Raw genomic sequence first — 23363 nt, forward strand, 5'->3', positions numbered from 1 at the left:
CATTGTCTGCAACTGGCAATTTACTCTCTTTTGCCTCATGAGAACTCGAGCACCTTGACTCCTAGATAGACACCAACCCTCATTCAGGCTTAGAAGGAAAAATGATGAGTTTCTCCTATTTATTATTTTCTTCTACTCTCTGACTCCTTTTTTTTTTTGTTGTTATTTACAGCTTCTTTAGCACTGAAGTCATGCAACTAAAGAGAATTTTCTGATCTACAAGATACAAAACATATTGCTGAGAGAGATTTATAATTTCTAGTTGTTTTAGGGAATTATTCATTTTACAAAAATTAGAGCATGCTCTCATGTCCCTCTTATTACCATTGGACTGTATCTTAATATGCAGTGAAATATAACCCTTTGAAATATTTTTATTTTTCCAATAAATATTATCTGCAACACTTTTAATAGCAATGACGACTCAATTCAGTTTTTATTTTCCTCTATTTCTTTTTTCTGTAACTATACTGTCAACCATTTTACATGGAGATTGTTCCATGAAGTAACAGAAATTTTTTATTTTTCACCATTCAAGTACACCACTGTGATGAACCATGAAAGGAAGCAATTTATGCCAAATATTTACAACTCAGTGAACTTTTATAGAGAACCATTTTTAGGAATACATCAAACAAAAATTTTAAAAAAAAAACTAAAAGAATGTAGTTTATTGATTTATAGCAAAGTTACTGTTCTCAGTCTAGATAGTATTAGTTCTTTATCCATCTAGATCAGTATTGGTTTGTTGAGTTGGCTACCATTTCTTTAGTTTGTTTTGCTTTATGGGTTTGGGTTGTTGTACTGGTGTTTTTTCAACACTGAAATTACGTTCTTGCCTGAGATTCTTAGCTTTACAAAAATGTTCTTTTTTTCTGAGTCCTCCCATCATCATCAGGTACTGCTATCCACTGCTTCTATGTAATGGGCTTAATCTGTAGGAAGAGAAGCTGCAAGAGCACAAAACAAGCAAAGCACTCAAAACTGTGAAGGACATGTGGGAAGGGGATTACCACTATAGCACTTGATAAAAGATTTACAAAGTAGCACTAGCAAGGATGCAATATAAGAGCAAACCAAAGAAATAAAAGTGTACAGTATTAGTCCTTTGTTAGAAAACCTGCCCAGACATCTAAATTTTAATTCTATGATACATGTCCTAGAATATGCTTCCAGTAAGGAAGAGAATTTCAATGCTACTGCGTGCAAAACGACCACCGTGAAATCAGGGTTACTTTAGCCAGAAGCTAAAATGAATTTGAATCACTTACTAGCTACATTTTATTAATAAAATATGGCCTCCCAGTAATTCAAATCAAGCCTTGTCCAATAAGTAATGTGATTTTAAGGCAGCTGAAGAATTAAATAGAAACAAATCTATTAAAATACATCAAGTATCCATCAAGAAACATACAATGTTTTAATGCATAGTAGACAACTGTACATGCTCACTTGACCATCTTTGGTCAATCTGTATGTCAGTGTTCCCAAGTATATGTCTGTCCTTGCCTTAAGGAAAGGCTGACTCCAAAGGAACCCTGTGGAAGGGCCACTCATGGCACCAGGAGCTGCTGAGTGTCTTCAGGGATGGAAAAATTGCTGAGCTAGCAAACAAGATCCAGCCTGAAGGCTGGAGCTCACGCAGAGGCTAAGAGGAAGCACAGAGGATGAGTCTGGCAGCAAGACCACAAAAACAGAGTAAAAAGCTTCTCTGGAGCTGAGAGTAAATGATCAAATTTTGCTGCTGTTCAGTAACAAGTTAATCGAACTGAAACACAAAAGTAAGTTGCAGTCTACAGGGATGAAATGGGCAGCACATTAACGTACTATTTCTGTTCTGTTTCTTCATTGCTTTAACTTTTTTTGAAAGTTAATAGTCTTTTATTTCAAAATAGAAATGTAAGAAAGTTATTTTTTAATCTAAACCCTTTCGGTCCTTTTCGGGAATTTCTCTAGGAGAAAGTTTAAGCAATTCTGTTCTGCAGCAGTGGTTGAATCACTTTCATAGTTTCTGTGTGCAAAGGTACAGACCAAGGCTACAGCTGCAGCAATGTGCTCACCAATGGATTTAAAAAAAAAATCATGCTCCTTACGAAATGATGACAATGAAGATAGAGACTATCACAATGTTTCTGTAGGTAACGTGATGCTCAGGTAAAATGACAATTTCACCTTAATATCACAGAACAAGGAGACAGAATAAAAATCAACTTACTCCTCCCACTCTTCTATTGCTTCTATCTCATTGATATTATTTCTGCATGGCTAAAATATGATTTGTAATGTTTTCCTGCTCTCCATACTGGAAATAGCAGTCTTAGCACTTTCACTGCCCTACAAATATATGTTTCGTAACTATCACTCTGGCATAAAAGCTACAATATTAGTCCCTTTAATACCTTACTGATTTCAGCTTCTAGAACAGACATACCTCTGTAAGGTTTTTATGCCTTTGATGTTATTTTTTAGCTTGATAACCTCACTTACTTTGGTATTGTCTGATTTCCATTGATTTCCTTCTTATCCTTTTCTAATAACTTCATCATGTTCAATGAAGTTGCCAAGCCTGCTTCCTGACTATTGTTTTTGTCCACAGTAAAATTCACTTTTATCCATCCATTTTCTGCTGTATTTTCTCATCCTCTCATCTTCCCAACTAGCACAATACTATTTTAACTGTGTTTCCTTTCTGTGCACAAACAGAAATAATCTAGAATTCTGTTTAACAACAAAGACATAAATAAAACACATAAAGAAAGCCACTTGCTGCTGTGTACATCCTGGTTGTTGATTTCAGTCTGCCTTTATATCTCATCACTAAAAATTCCTTCTTTTTCTCCCTGGCTCCCTGCCACTTCTTGTTAGAGAATTAAGGAAAATCCTGTCTACTTTTTCTCACCTTTTGAAGAAGGGTTTTTACTTTGAACTCCTGACCTCTGCAGAGAAAAATCTCCATCTGCTTCTTTATTTCTTTTCAAATTTTCAGGAATATTCTACTCCAAGTCATCTCCAATTAAGTAGTATAGCTGAGTATCTTTTGGTATTCAACATTGCACCTTCTCTATGGAAATAAAGAAACTTTTATAATCTTGATAATTAAAATTTATCACATTAACAACCTAAATAATTACCATGACATAATTCTCCAATAGTCTAGTTTACTGTTTTACTGTAACAAAATTACTTTGACCACTTGTTCCTTTTGTAAAGGTCAGATTAGGTTATTATTTCCTTCTTGATGAGTTGTGGGAAGTACTATTAATTGCCACCACATCACCATTGTTCTGTTAGGTGCAATACAGGGAAAGACTGAACCTGCTTGTACTCTACTCTTGTTCTTAGAATAATTTATCCCCAATCAAATGGCTGTATTTTCACTCAAATTAAACGTTCTCCCTGAATGACTTTTGCCATTGAAATATCCTTGCTTCCAAATTTATAGTTGGGTGTAAACATATATAAATAGCTTTATTCAATCCAGTTAAATGTCTTCATTTCTTGATTAGCCTTTAGGCTTATGCCTTAGATTACAATATCAAGCACGGCTGTAATAAAGAGAAATTCCCTGAATTTTGCTAAAAACACTGACTTGGTATTGATGATAATTGGGGTAAAAGTGAAATTTAAGAAGTAAGTCATTTTATTCTTTTTAAAAAGAACTAATGAACAGAGAAGTAAACAATCTTAGCTGTTAGAATAGTGCTGCTAAAGTGGAGAGGTTGAGAATCTATAGGAGATGGGGATAAAACTTTCTGCAACAGTAGTGCAAATCAAAAACAGAAAGAAAAATAAGCAACAGGATAAATCATGCATACTATGATCTACCATTTTTCCATTTGTTTGAGCTTAATATTTTATGTACCTTAACTATAACATCTCAGGACAACTACTATAATAAAACTTCAACTGAAACTAAATCAAGTGTAATTTGAAATTCCACAAACTTCCAATATTTCCTAATAGATTAAGAGCCAAGGAGAGACCCGATTTTAAGTTACACAACTGAAAAAGAGAGGGAGAGAAAGCATATTCAACAATGTCTCAGGTAAGGGCTGTTAAGAGAGGCAGTAATCGCAGAGCAGGTAAGTGGTTCCCTCTGCTGGGAAAGATGAAGGTTCTAAACCTAAAAATAAAATAAAATAAAATAAAATTTGTCAAAGTAGAGCTAAGTTTCTATAATGGTTTTCCTAAGAGAATAAGAAATACATGCTGTGCACAAAGGTAATAGGTACAAGGTTATACCTTGGACACACAGAATAAAAATAGCTTTAGGTACAGTTACAATAGCTGAGTTATAAATTTTAAATGATTAATTTTAAAATGTTTTGTGAAGTTTTTCTTATTCTACTCTGACTAATGGACTTTCTAATTAAAACCTACTTTTTATTAAAAAATAATGAAAGGAAGGACTTAATAGAGAAAATTGATAGCATAGATGTGAGTCTATTAACAGCAACCTGAACTCAAAAAAAATAAATCAACTGAGCTTAAAAAAAGATTTTGAACCTGTCAGAAATCTGCCCTAGAGATCTGTCCTACTACTTTTATTTTGGTGAAGTCGGGCAGCATTTATGACTGTTGTTTCAATTTTAGATTAAATCTAAGTTTCAATCTAAGAGTCTTATTTTTCAATAGGTTCCATTATATGAAAAACTAATTATCACTCTATGATGTTAAAAACCTATTTACTTCTAAGTATATGGAGTTTTCTCTGCAGTTTAAAGTATACTACTGGGCCAGTATTAAACCTTGGGGACAACATTGGTGACAGGCCTCCAACTAGGCCCTGTGCCACTGATTACGACCCACTGGGACCTGCTGTTCAGCCAGTTCCCAATTTCAATTTTTTAGGGTTGTGTGAACATCATACACTTTCATGTCCCTGAAGGCTTAGAGATATTTGGTTGCACTTCTGATCTCCACATTCCCAATTAGCCAGTGTTGTTGTGGTTACCTTGTGATATCTTCCATCAAAATCAGGTCTTGAATTTAATTCCATGGAAGTGTTCCAGGCATTGCTTTTTTTCCCAGACAAATGTTTCTAGTTTCTATTAATTTTTTACTCTTTAAACTGCAGAAACAATGGATGAACAATTATAAGCTTTTTATAGAAACAGTAAAGACCTAAAGCATACCTAAATTATTTTCATATGAACATTGTGACATTACAATTTTCCTTTATACTATATTTTTTTTTTTTAAATTTTGCCAGAGAGCATAAACACCTCTGTTATTCTGGTACTGGATGTTTTTTAAATCTCATCCACTACAGCAGTAAAATCATTTAAAATCAGATCTGTTGAGTGGAAAATGTGTTGTGAATTTTTTTTTTAACGTTAAACCCAGAGTATGAAAAATGGAAAGAAAAGCTTGAAATGACTGCTTACCACAAAAATGCTTCCTATCTTAATTCACTGGTCCTCTGCTGTCTTCAGGCCCACTTTGAGTCCCTTTGGGATTTTGGACTTGTAGACTGCAGTGAATTTCTGAAGTTATGCTTGTTTGTCACATAGATTGGTTTCTTTTCTCAGTTATAAGGAACATGATTATTTTAGAGAGAAAAAAAAGAAACCTTTTACAGTATTTGAGTTCAACAACCAATTACAGAGCGAAGGGATCGGAGCTTTTTTGTTTTGGTGGATGTTGCTACATTCTCAGGTTTTATAGCAAGTGCATCAACTGGTGAACACCTCTGGTGAAGACTAAATGGAATAAAGACGGATATGCTGAGGACATAAAATGCAGAAATAAATTTATTCCCTTTATATTAGAAGGGTCAGAGTTTTTAAGAAAATAGCAAGCTGATCTAAAGTCCTGAGTCAGTGTCCACTCACTCCAGTGCTGCCCTGCTATTTATGTTCATATAAACTAACCTGAAAAAAATCAGGATCCAAAATCATCCTGTGCCAAAAAGTAATTCAATATGCAACTTAATTAAAAAATAGTTGTATAAAAGGATTTGAAACAGAAAATACGCAAGATGAAAACAAAAGTTCTATTATTTTATGTGCAGATTTGGGGTACTAGGAACCAAGCTTATGAGAGGGAAAAAAACCACAGAAAACTCTTTCAGGTATGGATTACTGGTTCAGGAACATGCCTTTGAAAACTCCAAATCCCGTGGTATGATTAATTATTCTGTAGTTCACCATGAAGTGTTTTTAGCTGCTTTAACATACACAGAAGATTGCTGCCTTCTCTACTGAGCACTGCAAGAAGATGAAGATTATGAAAAGTTTCTGAAATACATAATTCTTGAAATAGTTGAAGTTAGCAATCATTGCTTTTACTATGCTACTTGGATTTCTGGACCCAGATTAACCTTTTATATCCATTACTCCATGACATTAGATGTCTCCCTCCTTGACATTATAAATCTAGAAGCAGCTCATCTTCCTTTTGCCTTTAATACCTGTAGTTTCATGAAGACAAATAGGATCATTAGGAGGGAATTTATAATTTTCATTCACAGACTAGCATGGTTATCATGAAAGGTCTCCTTTACAAATAAGAAATTCTTTACAGCTCTTCCCTAAATTCCACAAATGTACAGAGTCGACTCTTCTACACAGTTCAATCCAAAGAGTACATCTTAAATTCACAGAAAATCCACAAATAATTTTTCAATTTTTTTTCTCAGCCTGAATCTTGGCCTAAGGACCTTTTTCCTTTAAAATGGTCTTAAGAAAATAGATTTTTCCATGAACTGGCATGGAACCAGACACAACTATTTCTGTAAAATGCTACTGGACCAGGAAATATTTATTTATTTATAATGAAGTAGAATAATTGTTCTGGAATCTACAACAATTATCTTGTCAATTGCATTTATTTAATTATTTTTAAAAATGCAAGTAAATCTGTCTTATAAAGAGTAAAAGTACTTGTCGAATATGAATAAAACAAGAAAATCAGTGGAACTGAATAGCACTTGAAGTGAGGCATGTATGGAAGTTCACATTGCTTGGCTTGTATCAAAATGAGGAAAAAAAATTTCATTATGGTGATTATCATGTAATGTAAAACTATCATTAATTGATGGGATACAACTTTGAGTATGAATGGAATACCATACATATGGTATGTACTTGCACCATATGGTGCAAATATTTATCAGTGTTTTGAACGTACCATGAAGACTGATAATTAGAAAAATAAGGTTGTTAGGTACAATATATTTAAAATAAATACTTGATTCTAACCTCTAACAATTACACTCAGAAATTGCAGTTACAAAGTCTTTAGTGATTATATTATCAGAAAAATTTCATGAGACCTGAAAATATTCTCTGCTAGCTTCCTAATATTTACTGTTACTTTTATTTTAAAATATCTTACACACCAAGAAACATACAAGATTCCCTGTAAAACCTGAATAAATGATCTTTTCACAAGGCCCACTCCATTAGCCATGCATTCTACAGTGTTGTAAGAATTGATCCACTATACAGAACTAATATAAATGGCTATTTAACAGAAAGAAGATACTTAGAAAGATTTGTAATAGAACTGGCAATGAACCTCTTTGGTTGAATAAAAGCCAGATAATTCTCTTAGATTTTAATATAAGGTGCAGATTACAAGAGTAATTGCATACGTGGCATGGCAGGGATCCCACGTACAATCCTATTATTACCTTGACAATAAGTCATTAGCAGTTCAAATAGAATTCAAAAAATGACATTAAGCCAAAATATGAAAGCTACTTTAGAAACTGGAAAAAGGAAGACACATATACTACAGCTAAAATAGAAATTAAAAAGCGATGGTTTAGGACAATAACATACTGTTATTAAAGGAAGTAAATCTTTCACTGCTTAAGGCAAGGAAGAGATTAAGAGGACCATGTGAGTATGAAGACTGACTAGGGCCCAGGAGAGGAGAAAAAAAAAAGTAAAATAAAAAGAAAGAAAATAAACTAAACATGTGGTCATACAAAATATTTAACTTTGAAACAATCTCTTAAGGAAATCTCTTAAGAAATTATATCATTTGAGACCTTTAATACACTTTGATGAAAGCACTAGAAAATGCATTGCTTCTGCCCCCTCCCCTCAAATGCAACTGGAAGCAAGCTGACCTGCTTTTCTTTCTCCAGCAGCTATTATTTTGCACTGGTAAAATATCCCAAGGCCTAGTAATAACATCAGAAACTACTAGGCTGGAGAAATTAGTTGAAAAAAAGAGAGAGAATAGTATATTACAAGAAAATGTTGCTAGCAGATTACCTTAGATACCTATTGCATCCATCAACAAGGTTTCAGGCAAAAACAAATCCTTCCAGTATTTCAGACAAACAGATTTGCTGTTTCGGTAATTATCAGAAAGCAATAGAGACACTGAAAAGAGGGAAAATTCCTACAAAATACTGTTATTTTTGAGCTATTTTCAGCCTGAAGCTTAGAGGACTAAGCACAATGAATACATGCTGATTACTTAACTACAATTTGTATCCTTTTGTAAGTAAAGTCTCTGTTGGAATATTGTAATGCAGGTTGTTCACCGAATCACAGAAATAAGTCAAAGGTGATTATTCTCACAAACTCCAAAGGATAAAAAATACACACGAAGCAGAACTTAGCTTCTCAAGCCTCTCAAGTTGTACCTGCAATCAGCATACCACCAAGAAAACCAACTTAGAGCAGCAGGAACAGGTGTATTTAGCAGCAACATAGATTAATTGTTAAATAGAAAATTTTCATGAATGTTTTCCCAACTTAGCTGTCATCACTATCAATTACAGCAGCTGTTTACATAGAAAAGCGATAGCAGGAAAATATTTTTAGCTGCCTTAGTGGATACATCAATCAGAGACAGCAGAGCTCACACTATATGGTGTGTCAAGACTTCCTTGTGTACCAGCTTGCCTAATGTCAACTGTTGCCACACGATTGTTTGAGAACTATTGCCGTAGGAAAAAAATGCTCTTCTCTTGTCAAAATTTCTTAATATCTTTTCTCTTTTAGCACTGATTTTCAATTACATCTCCTGCTAGTATTTCAGTAACATTGTTTTAGTTGAACCACAACCAGTCACAGCATCAGTGTGATATGACTGCTAATTTCAGACCTGTTACAGTTCATTAGTTCTTCCCTATTCTAAACTGTCTTCATTTATGAAAAAGAATATTTCATATAATTTTATTTATCTTAAATGTTCTTATCTCCCCCACAATATCATGGCAGTGTTACCTGTTGTTGTAGAGATGGCCTCTCTTTACTAAACTTCGGGGTGACAAGAGTTGTTCCTGGTTTGTGAGGGTTGAGTATGCAAAAAAATTGTGATCCTCTGTTATGTGATGTTATGTCCCAGGCAACAGTAATGAAGGCAGTTAAGAGATAAAAGAGGAATCTAGAATAAACTTACACTGATACTTGACATTTTTACATGATTTTTTCGTCACTTGGTTTGTTCATTTATGATATTTCACTGTAATTGTCTAATTATTCCTGTACAGAGGTCCTTCTATCTTCTTTTCAATTGCCTCCACTAAAATTCAATTTCCATTTTGTGATCAATTTCTATTTTGACTTAATGTCTCTTTCAACGTTTAAAAAACACCTACAGTTCAGGAGGTATTTATAAAGCTCCATGTACAACAGTAAGAATTTTTCCCTGAGAAAGATCATCACTGACAGGAGATAAACTGAATTTATTTTTAAAGTCACACAGAACTGAGATCTTGGTCTTTTAAATAAGAGAGTTCTTTGCAAGTAAAGGAATAGGGCACAAGATTATGAGGTAACACCTACTGCATTTTAACTTAGATTAAGACAAGACATAGCAGGAGGTATTCAAGACATAGCAGGAGGTATTCGATTAAAAATATGTTATCAGCTGTGAAATTTTATTTTTTCTTAAATAGTAAGAGAGAAATCTCTGAAACCAATAACAATTTTCGAGGCCTCAAATTATATGATCATATCTGCATAGAGCAAAGAACGAAGAAGGGATTATATGACCATGAGAAATAGATATTCAGGACTATACATTTTCATAGACAACAACAGTATTTGAATGTGCTGAAGTTGGAGAATGATGAATTCCAGAATTCTGGACTTCTGAGGGGTAGTATATATAAAGACTTTGAGACGTACTAGAAACATAGTTGGTTAAAAGTGAATTGATGCACAGGACGTGAAGCCAGAGAAAAGTATTAAGTAAAGCTTAATATTGCAAGATCAGATGACAGTATATCTTATTAGATCAACATTTTGTGCCTGAATGTTGCTTGATGCATTTTTGCACTTGAGGATTAGTATCTCAAAAAAATGGGAGTGCTTTCCATTTGTGTCAAAAAATGGCACATAACAGCAGCCTTATGCAAGATTTCTTCCCGGGAAGACATCTCCAATTATGGGATACTTCCTCTCACAATATCCATCTGGGCAAAACATAAACTTGGGGAGTAGATTTTGTAAACTTTCATTGTGTTAGTAATTAGTTAAATAGTTGATTAGGTAAATTAGTTGATATTACAGTGAATATTTGAGTTAGAATTTTATTGCTTGAAATTTAATTCTACTTTGCAAATCTCTTGAAATCACTAGTTTGCAAGTCATTTGAAAGAGAAACATTTACAAAAAACACCGTGTAAATGAGGAGTACTTTTTAAACTGGCCAACTACTAAGGAAAGTAAGAATGTTATCAATAGGTAAAAACAGCAAATAAAAATATTAGTGTAATAAAAACTATTTTTCATGTCGAAACTTTTGGTAGTAGGATTTAGAAAACATTGATATAAAATATTTTCAAGTTTTATGTTTCCCTTCAAATCTAAATCAATAATATTTTTTTCTCTATCTTTATTGTTTTGCCCTAGTAAGGTTCTATGATAGCCTCAAGAGACTCAAAAAAGAATGTGCTCTCCTGCAGGTGATACAACTTGTTAGTCTCTTTTCTTCATAGAAGTTTTTTTTCCTGCACAAAGTAAACCCCAAAGCTATTTCTAACCTCATTTAATCCTTTCAATACCTTGATAACCTGCCCTGCAGTATTTTATCTTTATCACAGTCATGAAAGAAAGTGCTTTGGTCTGCAACTTTTCATGGGAACAAAATTGCACCTCAGACTTGTGGTATAAGACATGACACTGTAATGTGTGAACCATGAATTATTGAAAAAGTAAAGGAATCCTGAAACAGAATCACTTTTCCAAAGGCAAAACTTCAGTCCAGGTTTGCAGGCTGGGTACCCTAAACATCAAAGCCAGCCAAAACATGACCTGCAGGGAGATGAGTCAGGATATCTCAGGTCACTTCCTGACAATCAAGATTTGTACTGAGTCCAAGTGTAACATGAATTTTTCACTGAGATAACAAAACACATAATTGCACATCCATGCTCAATGCCTTTAAATAACTCTTCCTCTCTTAACCCCATCCAGCTATGGTCCAAGCTAATGATACAATAAATGGAAAAAAACTCCATCAAAAAATACTCCCCCCCTAAAAAAAGTACACAAAACTCCATATCCCTTCCTACCCTCACACCCACTGTGAGAAAAATCTCCTAGAGTTTTGATCCTACAGTTTTGAAATATTAAGATTAGTAGGTAAACTTAGAGTATTTAATAGACATACCTTATATAGCCAAATCCCGTGGCTTGAAGGATGCAGGTGGTCTATCCCCTCCTGAGCTGACTGAGAGGATCTGCTCCAGTCCTATTTCCAGGTCTCACTCATGGGCACACAAAAGGTCTGTGCAAACACAACTGCTTACAAACAGATCAACAGACAGGAGAAAAGTATTGGCACAGACACCCACTTAAAACAGAGACTGCATGAATAATCACTCAATCCTTTCTCAGAGCTCTTGGGGGAAAAACCCTTCCCAGATCCCATCAGCGTTTGACTCCCAGGTTCTCCATCTCTCTGGGGTCCTACTATCAGATCTAGTTTCCAGTTAGCCAGCTCCAAGACCCTTGGTCTCCCCATTAACCATCACCCAGACTTCTCCTGGTTGCCAGATAGACTGCCTTGAATTTTGCTACTGAGTCACACATGCAGAATAGAGAGTACATTCAGACAGAGAATGGTTAAAAAGGGAGGTTAACCACGAAATGAGGGGTGATGATCAGTTGCAGGGTTGGTGAGACAAGCACAGTGACCAAGAGCCTGCTTACACATTCCCGGCCTCTTTTATGCCCCTTTCCCCTCATTGCTCTGCATTTGTTCCATCCCAGTTCACTCCTACCTCTTCACTTTGAAGCTTTTTTTTCTCTACTTAAACATCCAATAATAATTTCTGTGCAGTCTTCAAATCCTTCAAAGCCAGAGTACCCCTCTCCACCCCTCTCCAAGTTTCCCCTAGTATGTCCTGCCCACCTTTATGCAGTCATCCCCTTAGTTTGCGCAGCATTCCTCTGTGGAAGCACCACAGCAGGTTTTCCAACAGGGATAAAGGCTTAGCTGTTCAGGATAAAGACAGAGATCTATCAGTCTTGCTAGTTTTAGTACTTGATTCACAGCAGCTGAGATTCCCAACTCATTACTGCTTCTCTGATCACTGCTTTCTCTTTGTGTCTATTTTGAACAGCCGTTACTAAGGTATTCTTTGTTTGTCAGTATTTCTCCAGAACAGAGAAGAGAGTGCAGGCAGCCTAATTTCATGGTTTTCTTTCTTTTTAAAGTCCCTTGCATTTTATATAGTGAGGTTTAAAACCAAACTCCCTCGGACTGCATGATTGATTCATATCTATATGCCACTGAAAGGTTACAAACAGTAGTGAATTAGTGACAGAAAGAGGTATATAATTCAATATATTATGTAAACGAAAGTATGAGGGACTCGAAAGACTTCAAAAATCTATTTAAGTAGAAACAACCTGACAAAACTATTGGTAATACTTAGAAAAATAGTGGTTATTTAATAAATTCAAAATCAGCAACACTTTCTTGAGATGGTTGTAATGTCAAATTTGCTATAGTAACTAACAGAAAATTTGATACAAATACTATATCACAGATAGCACAGTGTGCAAACAATAAATGTGAAGGGATTTGCCTCCTCTTTAAAATTTTAAGCATCTTTTTCACTAGATATCATGCTCTTGAGCTAGAGATTATGAACTAACTACAGATTTATTATCATAGAAACGTATTTGTAACTAATACAAGAAAGCAAGCTGAAAAAACCCCCAACTAGTTAAGTGCTAATTCATGTGGAAGATATTAAGGGGTTTTATACATTTGATCTAAACCCCAAAGTTTGGAACGAGAAAGAGAAAGAAAATGGTACTAAAATGAAATCAAATATGGGGTTTTAAGCCTTTTTTCTATAGATTTTTTTTTACTTCTACCTTGAGATGGACTTTTTTATATATTCTTTCACCCAACCATAAGGATAACTGCTCCTAATGCTTTTTAAGAACAAGCAATCAGTGCCCTTTCAAAATAACCTCACAAAAACCAAAAGAAAAAAAAAGGAAACAGCTTACAAATGTCATATAAATTCTAGTTTCTCCTTCCCCCCCCCAACACTAGAATCTTGAATTTTTATTATTTTTTCTGGAATAAGAAAAGCATCTTCTTTTTAAAACTTACTGTAATGGTGGCTGTTTGGGTTTTTTCAAGTGTAATAGTAATTTTATCAGTAATTTTATCAGTTTTTAATAATGATTCTTGTTTATCAGGCTCATAGCCTGAAGTGCTTTGTGAATTACCAAGGTGAACCTTGGAAATGCCAAGGGAGTGTCTATACTTGACTTGAACTGCTACTGAGACTGGCTTCCAGCTCTAAAATGGCAGAAAATTTGGGGGTTTAGGTAATATCTTAAAAATTGAAACTGTCTGTATTACCCATATGAAGTAACATGGTAAGATAGGACTAGATCATAAAATACATACCAATTCAAAACATACATACATGTGCATACTGTACTTTAATCCCGGTGGATTCTGTGAATTAGAATTCTGTGGAATTCTAATCATGTGGCTACAGAAAAAAATGGATTTAGTTAAGTGATTATAACAAGTTAATTATAAGCCTGTGCTTTTCAAAACAAGTATTTCTGATGTGTTTGGGCTTTGTTTACACTTCTACTTTGCAGAGGGTCGTTTTGACTTCTTTTATGCCAGAACACCCTTAACCCACAGGCAAAATGTTTCTGTGTGTCATTTAGCCTGTGCAAATGATTTTCTGGCCCTAATGAAAAGCAGTTTCACTGAGATGTGAGATGTTTTCCACCACTGAACTTAATGTGAATGCATTCCTGAGGCACATTTTCTGCCAAAGTTCTTTTGCCAGTACCCTGCATAGTTTTGGACTTCTATGGTCGAGTATGGTCATTGTTTGCCTCTTTTAGGCTATGCCTGATATAAGAGTGCTCCAAGCTTCGCTCCACGAAGTCAATTACTCACATGGCACATGAGCTGGTTTCTGCAAGCATGCACGCCTTCTAGAGCATAAGGGAGGCATATTTGGTACTAATCTGTTGCTCCTGATCCATGTCCCCTTCCTGCTTTGCATCCTTCTCCATCTATCTAGACTACCTCAAGAAATTGAAAGCTATACAGAAGTGGAATTTGTAAATCAGAACAAAACCAGAACAGACTACATTCATAATAAAACAGCATGTTCTCTTCTCTTACTGTCTTTCTTTCTGGATTTCTGTTGCTGAGACTAGCACAAAGATACCGTCACTCAGTGAATGCCAGCTCATCCATGCAAGAATGAAAAGACAATATAATTTTAAATTATTTTGTCTATATCGGGAAGAAGAGACGAAAATAAAAGAAAGGACAGAAAATTTACAAAGAGCTGTGTTTTTGAAGGAGATGCAAATACTCCAGATGAGCATGGTGAACTCTTCCAGTATGGTATTGCCTGCTACTATCTCCAACTTAAAATGTCTTAAGATTATTTTTATAAGACTTCCATCAAAAGATGTGGAAGTGAAAGAAAACACTCTCTTTAAAGTGTGTGCTTTCCTCCAGTAACTACTTCCTAAATGCATTAAAATTTAGAATTCTTATCCTCAAATTCCATCTCTAAAATTACATTTGTGTTTATATCTTTTTCTTAAACTGGTTTAAAGGTTTTATTTTTAGCTGATGATGACTAACTACCTAAGAGAATCATAGGTTCTGCCACGCTGAAGAGATCTCTCATGTAGATGTCACACTGGTTTTGTGAACACTGCATGGACAGTGCCTTCAGATGCTGTGAAATCCTGACAGCATTTGTTGGCCCAAGGGCTCAGGATTATTTTCACCCATGAAGCACAGTTTGGTACCTCGACTTCATTGCTGTTGCCTACAGAAGTTACTTCAAAGAAGATAAAAGAGAAAGGTTTGCTCAAAACAAGCCTGCCTTCCCATCTGCACAACAGTGGACGTATTTCAACTGAATTAAAAGAGATCAGGTACACCTGTAGTAACATAACACCATTGTTCAGTCCCTCACAAGTCTTTTGCTTTGAAGTTGATACCAGGTCACAGAGTGAGAAAGGAAGGAAGAGAAATCAGAAGAAATAGGGAAATTATCCAACATGATTAAAAACTTTGTAAAAGAGTGGTCAAAAGCTGTTTTAGGGATACTTGATCAGTGTTGAGTCCTTTTAAAATGCAAAGTATTTAAAAAATAGTACAACATAACAGTAACAGAATGTAATGTGTACAAATGACATGACTGTAGGTATGCAAAGTGTACACCAAAATAAAATATTAAATGTGGCCTTTGGGAGAATACCTTAACCAAATAAACATTGGAAGAAAAACTTTAAGAGGTCCCTTAAAATACACATATATCACCACACATTTTCTCAGGTCAAAATTGTGTTCAACACTTGCAATAGCCTTCATATCAATTATTAGTAGTGGTTATGGATTTTTCATGTGGAGTGTTACACACCACGCTTTTAAAAACCAGATCTCAAGGTTAAGCTAATCAGGGAACAGTGTGCTCACATACAGTCCTCAAACTCTAATAAAATAAAATAAATTGTAGAAAATACTTTTAAGACAGTCACTAATAAGAAATACGAAGAAGAGAGACATTATATTTGCACTGGTTTTCATCTGCAGCGCATTTTTTCTGGTTTGCAGTTTGTTGGAGTTTGATTCTTTCCTTTCTTTTAAATGATCCTCATTTAAAACTGATGCACATGTTCACTGACAACAAGAAAAGCATAGAAGCAATCCTTTTGTCCTGAAGTATTAAATCAATCCTATGATCTTATAGAATCTTTTCACTATCTGCACTTCTATCACTATGCCTCAATTCTCAGGAGATATTTGTGAAATATACCTGACTGATCTTTTCCCCTAAGTTTTATTTTAGTTGCAAGAAATCTGGTGTACTGCTAACAACGCTAACAAAAATTCTGTTACCAAACTTCTCCACTTGCATTAGCACTTTGCAAGTCTTCTAGCACTGATCAAGGAAGAAGAATTAATTTAGTTCAAATCATGATTATAACATGATTTGTCATACACTAATGTATCCATGATCTGAATGCCACAAATTTTACCAAATACAGTTGTGAGGATAACATTTCTGGGCTTCAAGCTTTCCCCATTTGTTTCCTTTTCTAAAAGTAAATAGACAATTCTACTAAATGCTTTGCTGAACTCATAAATGAAGCTTTATGGTCCACATAAACATTTAGAGAAGTGAATAATTTTATTTAAAAGAGAGGAACCCCAACAAAAACTATTATGTTCATTTCAGTGTGGTTTTATGTCTTACATCTAACTGCAGCATCAAACTCAGCTGAAACAGAGAGGATAACAAGAGCTTGCTACTGATTATTCCTCTCACAGTAATATCTAGCATATGAAATCAATGACCAGGACTCCACAATGTTAATCTAACTATACCAATGGCAACAGTGGTATTTCTTCCATTTTAATAGACAGCTTTGCTGAAGACAACAGGGCTACCTCCGTATGGAAAAACATCACTGTCACATAAGATACTGTGTAGTTTCATTAACTGTCAAGAGACTTATGCCCCTACTTATACTGTCTCTTTTTGTTATGAGTAATCATTTGACAGACAGATTACATAAATATGAGACAGCATTGACAACTGACTTTCCTGATGTGACAGGCTGCATGTTACGCATACATAATTACTATGGACTTGTCAAAGGGAGAAACAACTGTGGACGATAGATAATGCACTGCTAATGATGCATCTCATCTGAACGAATGGACAGGTTAGGTGGGCTACATGTGTTTGCCAAATATCTATCCATTCAGGCAATTAATACAAGATGTTCAGGAAACAGATGGCCAGGCATCTAAAAGTCAAATCAGAATATCTTTTATGGTCTGTGGGGAACAGTTACTGGTAGCAGATTGCAGGCGATTAGCATGTTGTTGGCAGTCTATTCAATCTTCTTTATCATTTCTTTAAAAGATGTAATTATTCTCTGCAAGAGACCTGACTTACCTCTCCATCCTACTAGGATATCTGTGCCTGAGAGAAGACCTACAAGTGTTTTCTGTCATACTAAGTTTAGACTTCTCTGAAACACAAGAAGCTACAATAATGGTGTTTTCAGTCTCAAAAAAGTAGTATTGTGTAATCCAAGTCCTTCTCATCATGCTGACAGGAGCTTGGATTGTTTTATCCTACTATTCAATTTAACTTTAATGTTTAACATGGAGAACACTATCATATTCCCTTTTATTACAAGCTAGGTAAGCAAACTCAGTGGGAAGTTATCTCAGTTATGGGTTTAGTCACTTTTTTTAGTCGTGTTTTTTGGCAATAGAGTAAACCATACTGGAGTGTAGTGCAGGTGTAGTACTATCTGAATACTTTATGAGAACTTTGTGTACCTCACAAAAAACCCACCATTTTCTTCATTGAGAATTTTTTACTTTGTCATAATAATGGTCAAGATTTTTCTTGCTTATAATGAAGTAGACTAGAATTAGAATTAGAATTAAGCCTAGTCTGGAAACAGTTCTTACCAAGAACACTTTAGAATTTAGAGAACAGCCAGAAGTTCTTTCTAGGTGAAGATTCATCTATGTATTTTCTATGAATGAGTAGCTTTTGAGTAATATTAGACCACATAGAAAATCACCCAAGGATATAAATTGGATCAGTATTATCAATGAGAAAATGTAAGTTTAGCTAAATCAGTACCTCCATTCTACACAAATAACCTTCCATTTTACTCATACTGACAAATCACACTAATGTAATGCATTCCAGTCATGTAACAACTGAGGAAAGTTAAACTAATTTGCTCATATGAACTAATCTTGTACAAATCTTATTTTTATAGTACTAATTTTAATAACTTTGTCAGTTATTATTATAAAACAACTTTTTAATACTTATGTGGAATAAAGGCAAGTATGGAGTGGACTTGTTTCGCCTTTGATATAGAGCGAGACAGGACTCAATAGAAATTTTTTAAGGATTTTTTTTTTTCTGCTTGACTGTTGTTATCTTGAGTATATTGCACAAGAAAGCAATTATAAACTAGAATTACTAATTCCAGGCCAATCTTATATTTCTGAAAAGTTGAAATAGAAATTCAGAAGGCCTATAGCCCAGTAGACATCTTGGAAAAAAATTGTAAATAGTTGAACAGGTTATAGAGAAGTCTGTGGATCTGAACTTGATATGCCTAATAGTTAAACAGAGAAGTCCTATAGTGTAAATAAATCACACATTAACAGGTAGCAATTTTTACTTTCAACATATGCAAAATTGAAGATACAATTACAGCCCCAAATAATCTTTTGAAAAATGTGCAAGTCAGTATGATATGTCATTCAAATTTGTGCTCTTGAATTCACTATTTTCTGAAACATTCAAATAACTCTTTTTGACCACATCAAGCTCGTGACATCTAGATTCTTTATTTTACATTTTTCTGATGTGAACATATTTTGACCATTTTCCACTATCATTTCCCTCCTCCATTTCTCATCCCTAATTCCTCCATATTTGATGAGGTATGTGACATATATGCCCAGTTAGATACCTACAGAAATTTCCTATGATTCTATAATCTGTCCATTAGATTTAGCAGTTTTTCTAATGAATTCTTATGGTCTAAAAGCAAAAGATTTAGATTGGTTAGCACTGTAATGGAATTTTAAAAAAATAATTAAAAAAATTGAACATAGCTTAAATCTACATCTAAGAAGAGCATACAAATCCAGAAGGCTTACTATTATAATTTAGTTTCTCATTTTATACAGTGTTGTCTCTTTGAGTCCAGAGTAACTTATAACCCATAATATCAAAAAACTAAATTACACGTGGCTCACAAAAAAGTTTCAAGTTAAGTATTCTTATTGAGACCCATATGATGATTATAATGATTGACACTATGCAAAGTCTGAAATCAGTGTGGGATACTGCAGACTTTTTCACAGATACAGCCATCTTTACTATGCAGATCCTCAAAGTTACTTATAAGTAAACCTTCACAAATCTTAGCCCTGCTTGCCAGAATATTCATTTTAATCTTCTTATTTTTTTGTTTATCAGTAAAACATACGGAACTCATTTGACATTAAATAGAGAAAATGTAATGTCAGTAATTCCCATAATTTATAAAAGGTGAAGATGATGCAAGAAGACAAAAAAATGATCTTGAAGGAATGTATTAAATTTTCTGTTCAATATATTTTAATAATCATCCCTAACCTTCCTTTTCCTTGTTTCTATAAGCAGGCCTGCATAAAAGAGTTCAGACTAAGAAAAAATTAATAAAAATGATTAATCTATTTAACAAATGTAACAACTATTCAATGAGCACAAACCTGAAGGAACCACTTGAATCAGTCACCAATGTTACATAATCCTTTCTAAAATAATAATACTCTGTTTTAAAATCAGGCAATGCAACTTCCTTAGCCACCTTGAATCACTATGGTTCTCTACATGGTATTATATCAAATGTTTTACTGAAATTAGGATAAAATTATTGACTTTCCCCGTCTAGACAGTCAATCATTTGTCCTATCAAAGACATATACAAGGTTAGTCTGACACAATCTATTTTTGATGAACCAATGCATTATTTTCCAACAATTATTCATTTACAGGCATGACTTGACTACTTACTTTCAGTATTTATTCATAAGTCATGAATGCTACAGAGGATAGCCTAATCAGCTTGCAGCTGCATGTTTTTCTTTCTTATAAGCTAGATATTGTATTTTCCTGTCATATGGCGCCACTCAAAATTGGCAGATTCACTACAAATCCTTGCTAATAACTGCCAATTTCACAGGCCAGCTGTTTTAAACTTCTGTGAATAAGGAACATGTAGTCCATACAATATTCAAGAAGACCCTTTTCTATCACCTTTAAAACTTTTTTTTGATCAAACTGTTTCTTTTATCCACCTCTTCCTCATTGTCCACTCCACCAGTAATATTCTGTGAGAGCCATTCTATCCTCTATTTTCATTTATTTCTTTGCTGACTGTTTCATCAGCATGAGCCAAAACCTTTAAACACTCTTACCTAATCTGTTGACTGGAAAAATCCTTTCCACAGTGTTTAAGTACCTCACGCACATAGATTCTACCACTGAAAGATGGAGGAATAAGAAGGAAAATTTAATAAACTAACATATACCTCCAATGTGTCAGAAAAAAAAATCTGAGAAAGGGGTTTTTTCAGCCAATAAAATTAATCTCTCTTTCTCTCATTAAAATCTGTGGTGTTCTTTAAGCACCTTCACAAATCTTCAATATAGCAGCTTTAATTTCTAAAAAAAGATCATCCCTACAAAGAGAAATTTGATATGTTTTTATTTTGTTGTATAGGACAAGAATGTCACAACTTTAATATAAGGCCAGAGTTTAAATGAGCATATTTTGCCTTCTAAAACTCAGAAAGTTTTCCTCTGGGCAGTCTATATGTTAGCTGCATGGTAAAATGCAATTATGTTGTGTTGCTTTCCTTCCCTCCTGCTCCCTTCTTCTTCTGTAGTTTCCTCAGTGGGTTGAGACACTGAAAATAGATCTTTTTACCATCTTTGTAATTTCAGTAGTTATTCATTTTGTGTAATTCCCTTGTATTAGTAGCTTAAATTTTATTGCAGATTGAGCTGTGCTTTGGCAATCTGAGGAATAAATATTGTTGTATGTCATACAACAACCTTAAAAAAAAGTCTTTTTTTTTTGTTGTTATTAAAGATCCAGTGAAACAAACAAATTTCTTTTGACAGACCATGCTTACTGTTTCAATGTTTGTAGTTCCATTTTTACATTAAAAACTAGAGGATAACACTGCACAATTTAACTTGATTGGCTTTGTAGGTACAATTTAAGATTCTAACTTCATGAACATTAACAAAATATTAACTTTAAGCTCTATATTCTTTTTCAGCAATTCCCGCTCACATAAGGTCCTGAACATCCCTAAACTTCAGTATTGTAAAATAACACATGTAATCTTGTTTCAAGAGACTTTGCCTCAGTAAATATGTCACAAATGTTTTCTTGTTAAGTCTGAATTACTTTAACAGACTTGGCATTTGTCTCTGCTAATCAACATTCATCTTATCTCAGTTGAAGTAATTTAACCTGAGTTCAATTAAATTAATTCTCAGTCTCATTCTTAGAAAATTGTGTTAAAAATTATACTCTGCACGAGACTATTTAAATTGCCCAGAATGAGATGTGATATTTCAATGTCTGTATATTGCCATGAATGAATGTTACATTTGACTTCCTTACAATTTCTACACAATTGAGCTTTTGGACCCAGGTATTCAGCCTTTTCTCTGTTGTATGAATTCTCTTTGTTCTGATTTCCTTAGCAGGGACTTAGAAGGAATAAATGCTCACTCTCTTTTTTTCTTGGAAAAATCATCATTTAGGAAGTTCAAAGTAAGCAAAGAGAAGACAGTTTCCTAAGTTACCTATTGCCTTTATGGAGTGATGTTTTCTACAGGATGTTTTGGATACAGCCACGTTTACATGACCTGAAAAGGCAACTTGACAAATACTTGGAGAAAAGACACATTAGTGACTATTAAATATAGAAATACCACCTCTGACTGAAAAACATTCTGAACCTTGAAAGGTAGATTAGTACTCCTTGGAAGTATCATCCTGTTCCTTCACCCCATCAGTGTTTTCTCCTCTGAATTTCTATAACTGGATGGTGAGTGCTGCTATGTATCGTGATAGTTCAATATGATCAAAGTATTAAAAAATTCTGTGTTATAATGATGGATCTGTTTAATAGCATGCATTGCACAAATCTTTTAATCAGCATAACCCAGTCACATTGAGGAGGGTGGGGGGAGGTATCTTCTGCTTGTGCTACTGGAAATGAATGAATTCTAGGTGCTGTCTTTAGTAATCACAAATGAAAGAGTGCAAAGACACGATCCATTCTGTGGTCCACTGTTTACTCTCCCCAGTCTCTATTCCTTGTGCCTATTACTAATCACCGCCTATGTTAGCACAAAATAACTTAAAGGAGCAAAATAATCTTTCCCATAAGAAAATTGCTATGAGGTCATATTGCGATTACAAAATATCCTCAATATATTATGCAGTCACATCTTCTGCTAAATTTGATCTGTTTTAGTGGGTTTTGTTGGTTTGGTTTTGTTTCTATCATTAGGTCTTTTTTTTTGTTGTTTTTTTTTTTTAAAGAAATTTATCCAAAAGTATACTGAAGCTCTCATCCTACATTTGCTGAAACTTTAACCTTATAACTAGTACTTTTATTACTATATGTTACAGATTTTTGGGAAAATATATGAAACTATGACCCTGCTGTCTATATTTACATTTTTGTTCATTTTTTTCATAGATTTTTTGACCATCAGGACTCAGACATGCTTGGTTTAATTTTCCATCTTTTCCTGGATAGGAATTTTACTTTCTTTATCATGATCTGTAATATTAGAATATTTTATATTATCCTCAGACCACTGCTATGTGACAATGTTTACTAATATATACATATTCACTATGTTCTATGTGTTATACTATATATATATTTTAAATCTTCTGCTTGCTTTAGAGGTGGGATGTTGTTTTATACTCAGTTCAATGCTTGCTGTCATAGAAGCAGCACAGAATTTTACCTTGGTTTTTTTGTAATTTTTTAAGTTCTCTTTTCAACAGAGATCGCTTATGTTTGTTCCACATTTATGAAAGCAAAACCAAAACCTGTAAAATCTATAAACACTAAGGTTAGGATAAAAGAAAAGTCTAGCTTGCATTAGTTAAGAATATATGTGAGTTTGCTGCTTACTTTGTTTATTGGCTCATATATCATTCCTGCAATTATTAAAAATAATCTTAAATATTAAACCATTAGTATAATTTTAAATAATTGTTTATTAAAAAAATCTTAATAATTCATTTCACAGGCCACAATTCAAGTTGTGTGAAACATTGAGTGAAACTCAT

General features: G+C 34.1%; 1 long non-coding RNA gene across 2 annotated transcripts; it reads right to left on the minus strand.

The window, feature by feature from the left end:
- Nucleotides 1-674: 674 nt before the first annotated feature.
- Nucleotides 675-5543, minus strand: LOC135413852 (uncharacterized). 2 transcript variants are annotated; one of them, XR_010430438.1, is made up of 4 exons: nucleotides 5388-5543; nucleotides 4955-5071; nucleotides 2900-3061; nucleotides 675-950 (listed from the first exon to the last, which is right to left on the minus strand). It is a non-coding gene; the product is annotated as an uncharacterized LOC135413852 (long non-coding RNA). The 2 variants fall into 2 exon arrangements; XR_010430439.1 differs by lacking the exon at nucleotides 675-950 and adding an exon at nucleotides 1453-1648.
- Nucleotides 5544-23363: the final 17820 nt, after the last annotated feature.

Source organism: Pseudopipra pipra, chromosome 4 (genome assembly GCF_036250125.1).
Source record: "Pseudopipra pipra isolate bDixPip1 chromosome 4, bDixPip1.hap1, whole genome shotgun sequence".
NCBI lineage: Eukaryota > Metazoa > Chordata > Aves > Passeriformes > Pipridae > Pseudopipra > Pseudopipra pipra.